The 16861-nt window shown below is 45.2% G+C and overlaps 1 pseudogene; it reads left to right on the top strand.

The window, feature by feature from the left end:
• The first annotated feature begins 14910 nt into the window (after positions 1-14910).
• On the top strand, positions 14911-16097 carry LOC133755130 (UDP-galactose translocator-like; annotated as a pseudogene).
• Positions 16098-16861: the final 764 nt, after the last annotated feature.

Here is a 16861-nt window from a genome sequence, read left to right on the forward strand (position 1 = left end):
TGGAAATTTATATTCATTAAATAAAAATATATATATATATATATTGGTGTGAGTTAAGCAATCTTGAAGGCAACAGCCTCAATTAAAGCAGTAGCTAACTAAAACCTCATTTGTGATTCCAGATACCACCAGCATATGGATGGCCTAGCAGAGGCCACCCCAAAATGCTTACTAAGAATTACAAATGAAATGGTTGAATTTTATACCTGCACAATTTTTCTCCATTTTGAGTGGCAAGAGCCCAAAAACTTGGACCATCTTCCTGTTTTTTCCCAGATTAGCAGGGGGCTGGATCAAAATTGGGGCAGCCAGGACATTAACTGGCACCATATAGGATGCCAGGGTCAGGCAGTGGCTTCACCTGCTCTGCCTCAACACAGGCTGCAAAACTTTTAATCTTATACATCTATTTGAGCACTGTACTGCGATTTATTTGTATTTTACAAACCAACAAGCTGTAAAAGTGTGATTTATTCACATGTTAAATAATGGAAAATAGATTCACATTAAATTTTGTAGCATATAAGTAGCTGATAATAAGTGTGAAAAACTTATATAATGCCCACTTTTGGATACACAATCCATAGAGATTATTAGGGAAACAGTGTAACCATGAACAAGGAAAAGTCTTCCAAAACAGTGTTTGTTCCAAATCAACTGTGGTTTCTGAAATGGGTCTCAAAATATGACTTTTAAAATAAATGTGGTAAATTAAATAACACTATTCAAAAATAAATAAATAAGCCAGAGTTTGTGACATCTACAAATCATTTGATATTTGCCAATGCACTTCACCATAGCTCTAGATATCAAATATGACAAACTACATTTCACATTAATTGGAAAACAATAATTTTTTTAAAAAAATCACAGTAGACAACACACACACCCTGGTATTTGATGTGAGCATCCCAATCAGCAGCTTAAACTGATGCAGCACAATCCCTGCCCCACAGCTCCTGGTTTTGATTTAGTGCAGACTCAGTTGTGAGCCTTGGAGGATGAAAGCACTGTATCTGTGTCTCTGCCTAAAAGAAATAAAAGAATAAATTAAAGAAATTTACTACGCCCCTCATAAGCAGGATGCAGCTACAGAAGAGATGTTGACTCTACGCCCCTCAACGTCCCTTAGGATTAAGAGAATGGGGTCTCTGAGGGGAGAATGTTGTAGGCAGGCATATAGAATAAAATTGATTAGGTAGGTGAGCTAAAAGACCACACTTTCACCATGCCCCTGTGTGACCTCAAACCCCTACCTGGCCACACCTGTGTACCCACCAGCCAATCAGGTTGATTAACTGCTCCCCTTTGGAAGTGGATTAAAAGTCTGGGACACGGTGTCCTTCTCTCTCCTTTCCTTGGCCTTTTGCCAGTATGGGGCTTGCTACGGCCCTGCACCTCCAGGGCTCGTGGCCTTTGGGCCACCCACCCCATGCTTCCTGGCCTAGATGTTCCTCCATGTGGCTGGTTCCTAGTACTCAGCATGAATCCAGATTTGCTTCTCTCTTGTAGATAGGGTTCTCACTCTCCTATGCATTTCTTTCACTAAATAAAAGCTTAAAAATGTAAAAAAAATTTGGCTGCCTTCTGCTCTTTTCCCTATTTCTAAACTTTGCAATACAAGCAACCACAAATGTGCTCCATTAAAATAGATTTGCTTATTGTGGACATTGCAGGGATGTTTGAGGGTAAGAAATGCCACTCATGAAAATGTCATTGCATACTGGAGTGCCTTGTTGGAGCCTGCTTATCCTACCTGACCCATCTTCCTGCTAATGTTCATCCTGAGATGATTCAAGTACTTGAGTCCCCCCCATAAACATGGTAGCTGCAAATGCAGTTTTTGGATGCTGGATTTATCCTGTCCTAGCGACAGCTGTTGCAGGCCCTTGGGCAGTGAGCCAGCAGATGAGGTCTTTCTGTCTCTGCCTTTCAAATAAATGAAAATAAATAAGACATTAAAGAAAAATGACAACAAAAAAGAACAATTAAAATATGCTATTTTAATGAATTCTACTATATAAATTATTGTGTTCAATGTGGATTATCTAAATATACCAATTAAAAGAGGTTGAAACAGGCAAAATAAAACCAAGACCAAACTATGTGTGATCCATAAGGAAACCATTTTAAATATAAAGACACAAAAAGACAATCTGATTCTGGGTTAATTAAAGAAAAAAATTGGATGCCAGCATTATAGCGCTGTATCAAGATTAAGTTCCTCCTTATGATGCTGGCATCCAACAGAGTATCAACTTAAATATCAGCTGCTCTGTTTTCAATTGAGCTCCTTTCTAATGTCTAGGAAAGCAGTGATGATTGTTCAAGTACCTGGACTCTGCCACCCATGTGGGAAACCCAAATGGAGCTCTGGTATCCTCCAGATGAAGAGTTAGGGTCCTGGCTTAGGCCCAGCCCAGTCCAGCCCATTGCAGCCATTTGCAGAGTGAACCAGAGGATGGAAGATCTCTTTCTCTGTCACTCTCCCATTCAAATAAATAAATATTTAAGAAAGAATAAATTTCACTTGCATATGAAATGTGAAAGATCTGCATTACAACATGGTGACTCTGCTATGAATAATAACTTAGATTAGGTTTTAAGTGTTCCACTATCATCAAAAACAACTACATGATAGAATGCATATGGTGGTGAGGTTTATTTCACTTCTACATATATATTTATCACCATTAATGTGTTAAATTATTCCATTTTTTTCAACTGAAAATATATAAGAACATTAAGAGTAGGATAAACACAAAGATAGCTTCAGTTCTGATTAGGATTTAGGTCAGAAAAATTTTAAGTGTTACACAATGAAACTTAAGGCAGTTTTCCAAAAGGGTAGTACACTGTTTCCTTAGCATCAATCTATGTAAAGTAAAATCCATACAACTGAATGGGCATTACAGATACATCAGTGGTAATCAGTACAAATAAATATAAAAGTGGAAATACCAAATCACTGGAAATTGGTATTTAGTAATGAATAATCAGAGATGCCAGTTACTACTAGATGGAATAAGGAAATAAGTTTATCCCAGTGTTGACAAATCACAAAATACACATCAGTGAAAATTTGGTTAATCCCTCCACCCTATGAATACTTCATATAAATTTGAATTTATCCACAACCTGCAGCCTAATATTTTTCTCAGTTATTTAAAATATTTGCCATGCATTAGCACTGGTGGGGAATTTAAAAAAGTAACAGTCACAGACATCGAATAATAATCCAGAAGAAAGCAATGTTCCATAACTCCTGGAACCACTGACATGAACTGCCTGAACTACAAGCTAGAATAGAAACATCTGGGGAAAAAGCACTCAATGCAAAAAAGGAAAATATCTTTTTAGTGTAAAATATCAATAGTTAGTATCAGCATTATGAAAAGTTGAAAAGCCAAGAGACAAACACAAGCAAAATTCTTCTTTGGAAGAAGTAGATCGTAAACTACAAAAAGAACCACAAAGAATTAGACCTGGTCACTTCTGAGGGCAGTGAGGGAAGAAATCAGGAAGACACCTGAACTGACAAATGCCCATTCATTCACTTGGGTAAGCATTCTGTGGGTGTTTATACTTTTTATGTAAAGTTAGCAGAAAACAAGTGCTACTGAACAAATAATCAGGCCCTTGCTTTTCGACAATTGGATTCACCAGAGAGGAAAGCGTATATTTCCAAGAAGCTGGCATCTTGGGGAGAAAGAGATCTCTTCATCTAAAACATGCTCTTTCCACCCAACAAGCCAGCAAGAGCTGTTTCTAAGAACATGGGTCGAGGGGCAGACACTGTGGTATATGGGGTAAAGGCACAGCCAGCAGTACCACTGTCACATATGGGCACCAGCTGCTCTGCTTCTGATCCAACTCACTGTGAATGCAGCTGGGAAATCAGTGGAAGATCACCCATGTGCTTGGGCCCCTGCCACCCCCTTAGGAGACCTGGGAGATGCTTCTGACTCCTGGATTTCATCTGGGCCAGCTCAGGTGATTGCAGCCATGTGGGGAATGAACTAGCTGATGGAAAATCTCTCTCCATCTCTTCCTCTCTCTCTCTCTGTACCTCTTCCTTTCAAATAAAATAAATAAATCTTTTCTTAAAAAATGGGTAGCTTCAGATGGAGGTTAGAAATCAAAGTGATTCTATTTAGTTGACAATTTGGCAGCTGTTCAGGCTTTGCTCTAGTAAGTGCTCATCTGGGGAAAGCCAAGGCATCAACCAGGTGAAGATGTTTTGCTGGGGCTGAGGCTCCTTTGTTAGCTGGGTCAAAGTCTGCTATTCTGGGCTGGTGCTGTGGCACAGCAGGTTAAAGACCCGGCCTGTGGCATTGGCTCCTTTTCTGATCCAGCTCTCTGCTGTGGCCTGGGAAAGCAGTAGAAGATGGCCCAAGTCCTTGGGCTCCTGAACCCATGTGGGAGACCCAGAAGAGGCCCCTGGATCCTGATCAGCTCAGATCTGGCCATTGCGGTCATTTGGGGAGTGAACCAGTGGATGGAAGACCACATAGGATCCCTGATCATTATGAGATAATAATCACTTACATAATATTAAGTCAAATTATGTATAAATATATTAAGTATATTGAATATTTAATCAATAGATACCGACATTTAAAATATATTAAAATCTCAACTCTTAAAACAGTTTTCTAAACCCAAAGTCAGAGAATACATGAGATAATCTTGACAAAACACAAAATTTCTTTCCCTTCTGTAATAACCAAAAGGTAAAGAAAATTCTTTTGTGCTGTTTTTCTAATGGGAAGCTCCTCCAGATTACTTAGAAGTTAAACCCAATGGAAAGGTACCCAAACTTAGACACTGGAGGCTGTGAGCATTCAACATTATAAAAGAATGAAAAAACTTAGAAAAGATTACACCTGTTGCCGGTATTGTGGCTTAGCAAGTAAAGCCACCGCCTGCAGTACTGTGATCCCATATGGGTGTCAGTTCACATCCTGGCTGCTCCACTTCTGATCCAGCTCTCTGCTATGGCCTGGGAAAGCAGCAGAAAATGGCCCAAGTCCTTAGGCCCCTGCATCCCTGTGGGAGACCCAAAAGAAGCTCCTGGCTGCAGCTCAGTGCAGCTTTGGCCATTGTGGTCATCTGGGGAGTGCACTATCACATGGAAGACCTCTCTCTCTCTCTCTCTCTGCCTCTCTGTAACTCTGCATTTCAAATAAATAAATACATAAAAATTAAAGAAAATAATACACATTAGAAACAAAAGCAGAAAAAAAAATCCCATAGAACAATTTAAATATATCTAGAAAAGTCAGGTGTAGGGGCCAGTGTTGTGGCGTGGTGTGTAAAAACCACCACCTGTGACACAGGCATTCCACATGCACACTGATTCTAGTCCTGACTAGTCCATTTCTGATACAGTTCCCTGCTAATGTGCCTAGAAAACCAGTAAAAAATGGCCAAAGTCCTTGGGCCCCTGACAGTGAGGTGGGAGACCCAGAAGAAGTTCCTGATTCCTGGCCATTGTGGCTCAAGTTCAGCCATTGTGGCCATTTGGGGAATGAAGCAGTAGACCAAAGATCTCTGCCTCTCCTTCTCTCTGTAAAGTCTGCCTTTCAAATAAAAAGAAAGCTTAAAAAATATTAGGTGTAGGGGTTGGTGCTGTGGTGTAGCAGGTCAACCACTGCCCGCAATGCCAGCGTCTCATATGGGCATTGGTTTGAGTCCTGGCTGCTCCACTTCCTATCCAGCTCTCTGCTATGGCCTGGGAAAGCATCAGAAGATGACCCAAGTTCTTGGGTTTCTGCACTCACTTGGGAGACTTGGAAGAAGCTCCTGGCTCCTGGCTTCACATCAGCACAGCTCTGGCTGTTGTGGCCATCTGGGGAGTGAACCAGCAGATGGAAGACTTGTCTCTCTCTCTGCCTCTCCTCTCTCTGGATAACTCTGACTCAAATAAATAAATAAAGCTTTTTAAAAAATTAGGTGTAAAGATCAAGTACTCTTACTATCCCTAGTCTCCTAAGATAAATATTTCTCTTTTTTAAGATTAATTTATTTCCAAGGTAGAGTTACAGAGAGAGAGAGAAAAGTCTTCCATTGGCTAGTTCATTAGCCAAATGGCCACTACAACCAGGACTGGGCCAGGCAGAAGCCACTGCCAGGAGTCTCATCCAGGTCTCCTGCATAGGTGCAGGGTCCCAAGGACTTGGGCCAGCCTCTCCTGTTTTCCCAGGTGCATTAGCTAGGAGATGAATCAGAAGTGGGCCATGAGGAATCAAACCAGTGTCCACATGGGTTGCTGCCATCACAGGCAGCATCTTAACCCGCTGTGCCACAATGTCAGCTGTAAGGACAAGCATTTCTCATGACAGGCCATAACTAAACAATAAAGGAGGAGAAAATAGCTTGTAAGAGATGGCTAGTTGTTGGAAAGGAGTCAATCAAATGGAAACTGTAAGAAGCTGCACTTGAGAAGACGGTTGAAAATGTTATTAGAGGGGCCAGGCACTGGAGCATAGTGGGCTAATCCTAGGAAAGCAGAGCAAGATGTGCTTGAGCATGGGGGACCCACAAGAAGCTCCTGGCGCCTCTTGGATTGGCTCAGCTCCAGCCATTGCGGCCATTTGGGGAGTGAACCCGTGGATGGAAGACATTTCACTCTGCCTCTCCCTCGCTCTCTTTCTCAAAATTTTAGGCACTGTGGTATAGAAGGTTAAGCCTCCTCCTCAGTGCCAGCATCTCATATGGACTCCGGCTCAGTTGAGTCCCAGCTGCTCTACTTCTGATCCAGCTCTCTGATAGTGCACCTGGGAAAAGCAGAGGAAGGTGGCCTAAGTACTAGAGTCCCTGCACCTGCGTGGGAGACTCAGCAGGCGCTCCTAGCTCCTGCTTACGGGCTCCTGCCTGACCCAACCCGCACCCATTGAGGCCATTTGGGTAGTGAGTCATTGGATGGAAGATCTCTTTCTTTTCCTCTTTCTCACTTTGTATCTCTGCCTTTCAGATAAATAAATCTTTTTTAGAAAGTCATTAGACTTTAAAGTCAAATATTAAAAACCTCTAGCAAATACTTATCATTAATATTTATATTTTCTAAAAAAAACTTGACTGATTTAACATAGGGGACTAAATCTTAGTTTTATTTATTTGAAAGACAGAGTTACAGAAAAATAAAGACAATGAGAAAGAGATTGTCTATCTGGTTCACTCCCCAACTGTCTACAACAGCCAGAGCTGGGACAGAAGCCAGAAGCCAGGAAAGTCCAAGTGGTTCTCCTACATGTGTGGCAGGGGTTCCAGCACGTGGACCATCTTCTGCTATTCCAGGCACATTAGCAGGGTGCTGGGTTAGAAGCGGAGCAGCTCGGACTCAAAGAAGCACTCATATGGGAGGCAGGTATGATAGACTGCATTTAACCTATGATGCTGTCCCCACTTTGAAAATTTTTAATGTCAAGGCCAATGTTGTGATGTATGGGTAAGGCCACCACCTGTGATGCTGGCATCCCATATGGGCACTGGTTCATATTGCAGCTGCTCTCCTCAGATCAAGCTCCCTGCTAATGGCCTGGGAAGAGCAGAGGAAAATGGCACAAGTGTTTAGGCCCCTGCTACTGATGTAGGAGACCTGAATGGAGCTCCAGGCTCCTGCCTTCAGTCTGGCCCAGTGCTTGCTTATTGTAGACATCTGGGATTGAACCAGTAGATGGAAGATGTTGGTCTCTGTCTCTCTCACTCAGCCTTTCAAATACATAAATAAATCTTTCAAAAATTCTAAACTTTGGGATGTTGACTTAGAATTATTTCTTATTGGGGTTGGTGCTGTGGCATAGTAGGTTAAGCCTCCACCCGCAGTGCTGGAGTGCTGGCATCCCATAAGGGCACTGGTTCAAGTCCTGGTTGCTCCACTCCAATCCAGCTCCCTGCTAATGACCTAGGAAAGTAGTGGAAGGTGGCCCAAAGTCCTTTAGCCCCTGCACCCATGTGGGAGAGTGGGAGGAGGCTCCTGGCTTCTGGCTTGAGATCAGCAAGTTCCAGCCATTGCGGCCCTCTGGGGAGTGAACCAGTGGATGGAAGACTTCTCTCTCTCTCTCTGTTATTCTGCTTTGCAAACATTTAAGTAAATAAATATTTAAAAATTATTTCTTATCCTTGGTAACTTACTGTTTAGTGGAAACTTGGCAGGTAATTTTGAATAGTTATATGTTAACAACTTATGAAAATATTTACCAAAAGGCCCAATGCCTTCTATATATTTTAAGAAGCCAAGAGTACATGTATTTAGAAAAATCTATCTTTTACATTTAGCAATTCAAAAAAAGTCATCCTACTGCAGAGTAGCCCTTGGTCTCTCTAGCTGCTACACTGCTTTATCTCTCTTCAGCCACTGTAAGTCAAAGATGCTCTTATCCCTGGCAGGAAAACCTGAGGTTTATTACCTCATGTCAAATTGGATAGGGCCCCCAAATCAGTAATCCATCCCATGATCACCTTGAGGAGAGGATCTGGGTTGTGCAAGGCACAAGCATCATGAGCCATCAGGGGTGGGATTCCCTTTGTACCCAGACATCCTCCCCACCTTGCACAGCTTGTACTGGGCATTCTCTTCAGTGTGTGTTCAGTTTGTATACCACCTCCAACTCATGTCTGCCACCACGTGGCTTCTGCTGTGATGTAGTAAACAGCAAGATGGGCCCGTGGTGTCAAAGATTGGCAGAAATGCTCACCTGTCAGCTTGATGCTGATGTTTGCTCCAGCTCACACATATCCATGAGTCCAGCAAGGCTTGCAGCATCAGTTTGAACCTTGCTGTGGATTCTGACCCAGCACTGCATACATTATCTTCTCTACCTCCTCTCCAGTCAGTGTATACTTGAGTCTTTCTCAGGAAGATGATGAGAGGGAGACATTCCTTAGGTTGTAGGGACCTGATGATGCACAAGGTGCCACAGCAAAGACCACCAATTCATTTTTTTAGCAATTATACTTACATTGCTTGAGAAACTAAAATATTAGAAAAGTATGGTTATTCTCTTAAGTCATGATCTTGCCAAAGAACAACTTTAAATTGAACTTCATAGGAAGCAATGAATACTGCATCATTCTTCTCATCTATTGTTTGTGCTTACGTGAAAATTACGTTTTGATTTTAAATAACACAAATAAGCACAACAAACTTACACATACAACAGTACACACATATAATGCATAGCATACATTATGACACAGAAAATACAGAAATCTCTGCAACGGTTTTTACATCTTTTAATCAGGCCCTATGGCTCGCCATGTGGGTAGCCAACTGCACAGGGATGAATGTTGATAAGAGGAAAGAAAGAACTTATTTCTAGAAGCTGGCATCTTGAGGAAAGAAATTTCTCTCTTTTTTTAAGATTTTACTTATTCATTTGAAAGACAGAGCCACAGAGAGTGGGAGAGCCAGAGAGAAAGGTCCTCCACCAGCTGGACCCCCCCCCCCCAAAAATGGCCACAATGGCTGAGGCTGGGCTGATCCAAAGCCAGGATCCAGGGCCTTCCCCATATCTCCCACATGGGTACTGGGTTCCAAGCCCCCCTGGACATCTCCCACTGCATTCCCAGGCCACAAAGCAGAGAGCCAGATCAGGAGAGGACCAACAGGGACATGAAATGGTGCCCACATGGGATGGCGGCACTACAGGCGAAGGTCCAGCTCTATATGCCACAGTACAGCCCCAAGAGAGAGCTCTTGATATAATATGTTCTATCTCTGTTAAAGGGTTGGGTTAACTTTTTTAAGATTTATCTATTTATTTGAAAGTCAGAGTTACACAGAGAGAGAAGGAGAGGTAGAGAGAGAGAGAGAGGTCTTCCATCCAAAGGTTCACTCCTCAATTGGCTGCGACGGCCAGAGCTGTGTCAATCCGAGGCAAGGAGCCAGAGATTATTCTGGGTCTCCCACTTGGGTGCAGGAGCCCAAGGACTTGGGCCATCTTCTACTGCTATCCCAGGCCATAACTGCTAATGGGTCTCTTTTCTTTCTTTCTTTCTTTTTTTTTTAGATAGGCAGAGTGGACACTGAGAGAGAGAGACAGAGAGAAAGGTCTTTCTTTTTTGCCATTAGTTCACCCTCTAATGGCTACTGTGGCCAGCGCACCATGCTGATCCGAAGGCAGGAGCCAGGTGCTTATCCTGGTCTTCCATGGGGTGCAGGGCCCAAGCACTTGGGCAATCCTCCACTATACTCCTGGGCCACAGCAGAGAGCTGGCCTGGAAGAGGGGCAACCGGGACAGAATCTGGCACCCCAACTGGGACTAGAACCTGGTGTGCTGGCGTCACAAGGTGGAGGATTAGCCTAATGAGCCGTGGTGCCGGCCTAAAGGGTTTCTTACAGGACAAGGGTAGCTTCAGGAGGAGGTAAATAAAACAATGAGTCAGCTTAATTTACAATATGTAAATGTCCAAGCTTTTTTCTGATGAGACCTCTTAACCAGGGGGCTCAGCAGCAGTTGGGTGAAGGCTTCTTTGTTAGCTGGGTCAAAAGTCCACCATTATACAAATGATACTATTCACCAGAGTACTTCAGGCAATATACAATATCAGTAATTACACTAGAACACCATTTTTTTCTTAGTCATAGGATCATAACTATAAGCTGCCCAATCAGCCATGATGCAACTCAAGGTGATTTTGGATGGAAATTAAATTGAACCACTCATATTTCACCAAAGGGAAGAAATTCCCATACAAACAACCAAGTGAGTACTCTTCCAAAAAATATCCAAATTTCCTCACAGGGAGACTGAAGTAAAAATCTTAGAATCCATCTCCCACACACCAGAACCACAAAAATGACCTAAACCAGGTCCAAATGCCATGAACCCAAAGAGCAGAGACAGAAATTTCAGGTATGCCCCTGGTTCAACTTACCCAGTCTCAGAGCTGTAGACTCTGTACACAAAGGGGAGCCATTGACTCCCTGCAAGGTAGCTAATGTCACAGCAGGAAGAGAAAGGAAAGTCCCGGAGAGGAAGTGCTCTCAGAAGCTGCTGGGATGTCCCCAGAGTCCCCTCCAAAATGTTAGCTCAAAAGCAGCTCTGGCATGGAGATACAAGTGACCATTGCCCTCCTTACTAATGTGAAAGGGTTAAGCCACTTGAAAAATATATTCCAGGGGCCAGCGCTGTGGCTCAGTGGGTTAATGCCCTGGCCTGAAGTGCCAGCATCCCATATGGGCACCGGTTCTAGTCCTGGCTGCTCTTCTTCCCATCCAGCTCTGTGCTATGGCCTGGGAAAGCAGTAGAAGATGGCCCAAGTCCTTGGGCCCCTAACTTGCATGGGAGACCTGGAAGAAGCTCCTGGCTCCTGGCTTCAGATCAGTGCTGCTCCAGCTATTATGGCCAATTGAGGAGTGAATCATTGGGATGGAAGGCCTCTCTCTGCCTCTCCTCTCTGTGTAACTCTGATTGTTGAATAAATAAAATTTAAAAAAAAGAAAAATACCTCGCAGACTTCTGGGCTAGCTCACCGATGTTGTTTGCAGACAATAATCCGGCTCCTGATGCTCACAGCTTTAATTCGCCACAGCTGAGTGCTGGCCAGAGGAAAGGCTGTATTTCCAGAAGTCAGCTGCAGTCTCCGGAAAGAAAGTCCTCCCAACCCAAAGAAGCCTTTTGCTACCAAACCACGCAGCACAGAGCGTGTTTAAAGGGACAGGGTAATTGGAGCACCAGGCTTCAAATAAAACAAAGAGTCTATTCAATTGACAGTTATGCAGATTTTCAGGCTTTGTTCTGAGGAAGGTCTCACCTGCCAGTCAGGGGAGTCCAGGGTGTCAGGTGGGAGGTGCTTTCTGCCTCAGCTGGGGGAGGGTTCTCTGTCAGCTGGGGCAAAAGCCTGCCCTTCCAAATCATCTCCTTTTTTTCAGTAGGCTTCTGAAATTCTTCTGCAAATATTACTCACAGGATTAGGGGAAGGTAGGGTGCCTTCATTAGGACTACCATGCTGTTGGAGGAGGGTGATTGGGGGTTTATAAAGAGGTTCTAAGGCAGGGGGTGCTGGTGTTAGGACTAATGGGGAGTCCTTGTAAGAGTAGACAAGATGCTTGTTTCTCCCCAGAACCTGTCTATTAGCAAGACAAAAGTAGCAATGCTCCACCCTTCTGAGCTTCTAGTTTTATCATGAGAATAGAAAGAATTGGCCTATCCTACTAATTGGCTGGATTTTTGTTTTCACAAGAGCAAGCTAGGCAGGATTATTGATGGGTTTTGTCCCCAGCCTCTGACTGATTGTTAGCTGGTATTATTCTGCTCATCCAAATTGCAGTTAAAAGACTCCACTCCATTTTTCAGGTCTCCCTCTCTTGGAAACCCCCTAATGGCTGCTGTGGCAAGAGGTTTCTGACTTAAATAAATCTTGCTTTGCTCACTGCATGTCCACATGGAAATCCTTGTGAGACAAGCACCCCAGGCACCTTCCTTCATCACCATTCCCCCACCCCCATTACTTTGGTGTGGTGAAGTCATGGAAGAGTTGATGGTCTCTGGTTTCAGGTGTCATGGCTTGTTGCTAGACTGATGACTAGGCTTAAGTTCTGTGATTCCTCCTGATGGTCAGCACCTGTGTCCTTCAGCTCTGCCTCAGCCTAATGGTAGAACAGAGACCTGGGGCTCCCCTGCTCTCTTAAAAACCTACTGTACATTTCCACAGATTCCCCTGATGAAGTTGATTGTGAGGAGCAAAAATTAACAATGGGATTTCTTTCTTTCTTTCTTTCTTTTTTTTGACAGGCAGAGTTAGTGAGAGTGAGAGACTGAGAGAAAAGTCTTCCTTTTTCCATTGGTTCACCCCCAAGTGGCCACTCTGGCTAGCATGTTGTGGCCAGTGTGCTGTGCCAATCCTTAAGCCAGGAGCCAGATGCTTCCTCCTGGTCTCCCATGTGGGTGCAGGGCCCAAGCACTTGGGCCATCCTCCACTGCCTTCCCAGGCCACAGCAGAGAGCTGGACTGGAAGAGGAGCAACTGGGACAGAATCTGGTGCCCCGACTGGGACTAGAACCCGGGGTGCTGGTGCCACAGGTGGAGGATTAGCCTAGTGAGCCATGGCACTGGTCAATAATGGGATTTCTTTTTTTCTTTCTTCTTCTTTTTTTTTTTTTTTTGACAGGTAGAGTGGACAGTGAGAGAGATAGGAGAAAGGTCTTCCTTTGCTGTTGGTTCATCCTCCAATGGCTGCCGTGGCCGGCATGCACACACACACACACTCCTCTCCTGGACAAAAGATTTCCCAGGTACAAAATTAGATAATATTATCAGACTCAGTAGCCTTCTTTGCACCAAGCAAACAGTGTTTTCTGGGTGTGTGTTTATTGGAGGGGAAGACTAGGACCACCTACGAAGTTATTGGGATAAGGCAGGACTTTGTAGGATAAAATACTGGGCTGTTTCCCAAGGCATGCTTCTGTAGGCAGCCCATAAGCAAGTCATCGACAAGTCAAGGTCCATCTCGGCTTGTGGAATTCCTGGGATAAAAAAAGTCACATACTCCCCTGTTGAAGGGGAATGATGAAACAAGAACACTCTGCTAAAATTAACTGTGTTATGACTGTGTTGCAGAAAGCCTGATAAGTTGCTTATGTATGCTGTTATCCTCTGTGTTGCCTTGAGCTATAGCTGGTTATGCATAAATATTGCTGAGACACGGGAATAAACAAGCCTTGTCTTGGCTCCATTCTCTGCACCCTCATCCCTCTTTTCATTCCCATGCCCCCCTTCAGGTTCTGTTTGGTGAGGCTGGCCTGCTCATGCTTCTAAGACTACTGCATTCCTTCTGCAGAGCACATGTTTTATTTCCCATGGCTGCTTTCATGCACATAGGCTAACTTCTACCTTCCTATCTAAAAATATTATTGAAGAACATGAAAGCCTTGGATAGAATACCCTTAGAAACAAAAGCTGAAGGAATTGTCTGATTACATGGGAAAAATTAAACACATTAAGGAATTGTCACTGGAGAAGAAGCTAAGGGTCCTTGTATTCATGCAATAAAGAATTCAGGTGTGAGACAGAGAGCAGTGGAAAGCAAAGTAGCAAAGTTTATTAGGGTTGGGACGTACATAAGAATGGATGGGCACCTCTCCAGACAAAGCAGAGAGAGTGCCTAGTTCACATTTAGGCTGGGGTTTTTAAGGGGCTGAGTCTTGCCTTTCCACCTTTTTGCTGTCTCCTTCTCCAGAACAAAGGACTTCTTGGGTGTAAATACAAAAAATTCCTTTCGGAGTTTCCCACTGAAGTCAGACAGGGGAAGCCTGGCTAGCTTGGCCAAGGGGTTTCTCTCTAGGGTGCCCACCTTAGAGGAAGGATGCTTATCAGGCCAGGTAGAAGGGGCAGGGCCCCCTGGAAGGTTGTCAGGGTCTGAGGGCAGGACTTGGAAGTGCAGATACTGGACAGCACCTGGAATGTTTTTGGGTGACTTTGAAATGTGAATGCTGGACTGCTGTAGATGTCCCTTTCCTTAGGCCCTTGTCACACACATAGGTTAATTTCTGACTTCTTACCTAACAAAAAGACAGAAGAATCAAGTTATCCTTGTAGGCATAACCTTAGGTTTCTAAATAAAACAGTTTTAATGTCAGGTCACAACAGTCAGAACCAAGGAGGAAGAAATAACTTACAGGAGATGCCTAGAAATTTGACAAAGAAAATCATCAATTAAGTAGAAGCTACTAAAAGGGAAATTGAATTAAAAATAGATTTCAAAATGAAACATTAAGACTTATATATATATAAAGTATATATGACTTATTACAGATATGTATACATATACACATATATGTATATATACATATATGTATCTTATTAACTTTATTGCTTTAGCATGTTGCCCAAATCCATAGTTCTGTCTTTGTACTTATATAACATGAGAAACTCATAGAAATAATTTCCTTCGGAGATGCCAACATGGCAGCGGTTGGGGTTGGCGGTTCCACCGCGGCGGCCGGACCAGGGGCGGTCTCCACGGGGGCGTTGGCAGCTGGGACCGCGAGGGCGGCTCACAGACACCTCAAGTACATATCCCTAGCTGTGCTGGTGGTCCAGAATGCCTCCCTCATCCTCAGCATCCGCTATGCCCGCACGCTGCCTGGGGACCGCTTCTTTGCCACCACCGCTGTGGTCATGGCCGAAGGGCTCAAGGGCCTCACCTGCCTGCTGCTGCTCTTCGCCCAGAAGAGGGGTAATGTGAAACACCTGGTTCTCTTCCTCCACGAGGCTGTCCTGGTGCAGTACGTGGACACGCTCAAGCTTGCGGTGCCCTCCCTCATCTACACTTTGCAGAACAACCTCCATTACGTTGCCATCTCCAATCTCCCAGCGGCCACTTTCCAGGTGCCGTACCAGCTGAAGATCATGACCACGGCACTGTTCTCAGTGCTCATGCTGAACCGCAGCCTCTCCCGGCTGCAGCAGGCCTCCCTGCTGCTCCTCTTCACTGGGGTCGCCATTGTCCAGGCACAGCAAGCTGGTGGGGGCGGCCCACGGCCACTGGATCAGAACCCCAGGGGCAGGCCTCGCAGCTGTTGTGGCCTCCTGTCTCTCCTCGGCTTTGCAGGCGTCTACTTTGAGAAGATCCTCAAAGGCAGCTCAGGTTCCGTGTGGCTGCGCAACCTGCAGCTGGGCCTCTTCGGCACAGCCCTGGGCCTGGTGGGGCTCTGGTGGGCTGAGCGCACTGCTGTGGCACACCGCGGCTTCTTCTTTGGGTATACACCTGCCGTCTGGGGTGTGGCGCTCAACCAGGCCTTCGGTGGGCTCCTGGTGGCTGTCGTTGTCAAGTATGCTGACAACATCCTCAAGGGCTTTGCCACCTCCCTGTCCATTGTGCTGTCCACTGTTGCCTCGATTCGCCTCTTTGGCTTCCAACTGGACCCATTATTTGCCCTTGGCGCTGGGCTCCTCATCGGTGCCGTCTACCTCTACAGCCTTCCCCGAGGTGCAGCCAAAGCCATAGCTTCTGCCTCCTCCTCTGCCTCTGCGTCCGGGCCCTGCACTCAGCAGCAGCCGCGGGGCAGCCACCGCCGCCGCAGCTGTCTTCCCACCGTGGAGACCTCGTCACGGAGCCCTTTCTACCAAAGTCTGTGCTGGTGAAGTGAGGGCTGGAGGCAGCGGGGGGAGAGAGGGAGGGGGGCTGGGGCGGAGGGTGATGGGCATCTGCAGGACCCAAGTCACCTCCAGGGCCTGGCTCCTCTCGGGTTGGAACACCTTGGTCTTTTCTCCCAGGTCGTTGTGGCTTCCAGAGGGGTTGTGGGACTAGGGCCAGGTATCTGTGAACCCTTCCTAGTAGGCTGAGCCCCCTCCCCTTGGCGGAGGCGGGGCCATGTTTAGAGCTGCCTTCTCTGCCGCAGTCTGGCCTTTTTGAAGGACAGGGTTGGGAATGTTGTCATTCAAGGCCTTTTTTCTCTGTTACCCTCTGCTGGAGGTGTCCTGTGGCCCGTGCCTGGGAGACACCCTCCCAGCAGTCCCTCCACATTTGTAAGGACAAACTGGCCAGAACTTGTGCAGCTCTTTGGTGATGACTAATGCCTATCCTGTGGGGTTCAGTTTCCCATTGTTCGAGGCCTTCTCTCCCTCCCCCCCACCCCTGCCGGATCATATTAGCAGCTCTGGCTTTTGTGTGGCCTTCCCTGACACTGAGCACCTTTTTCGAGTATCCAGGGCATGAGAAAGAGGTGAAAGCTGAGACTTTGACATCAGGTTGTCTGGGGGAGGTCACACAGCAGCAGGGCCACCTTTGTTTTTGTTTTGTTTTGTTTTTTTAGCAGGTTTGGGATTTGTGGTGTAACAAGGTCATTAACGATCCAGGTAGTGGGGAAAAGTGTGGAGGGGCAGTCCTGGAAGTGACTCACTCACTGAATTA

This window comes from Lepus europaeus, unplaced genomic scaffold (assembly GCF_033115175.1).
Source record: "Lepus europaeus isolate LE1 unplaced genomic scaffold, mLepTim1.pri SCAFFOLD_3_1, whole genome shotgun sequence".
Taxonomy (NCBI): domain Eukaryota; kingdom Metazoa; phylum Chordata; class Mammalia; order Lagomorpha; family Leporidae; genus Lepus; species Lepus europaeus.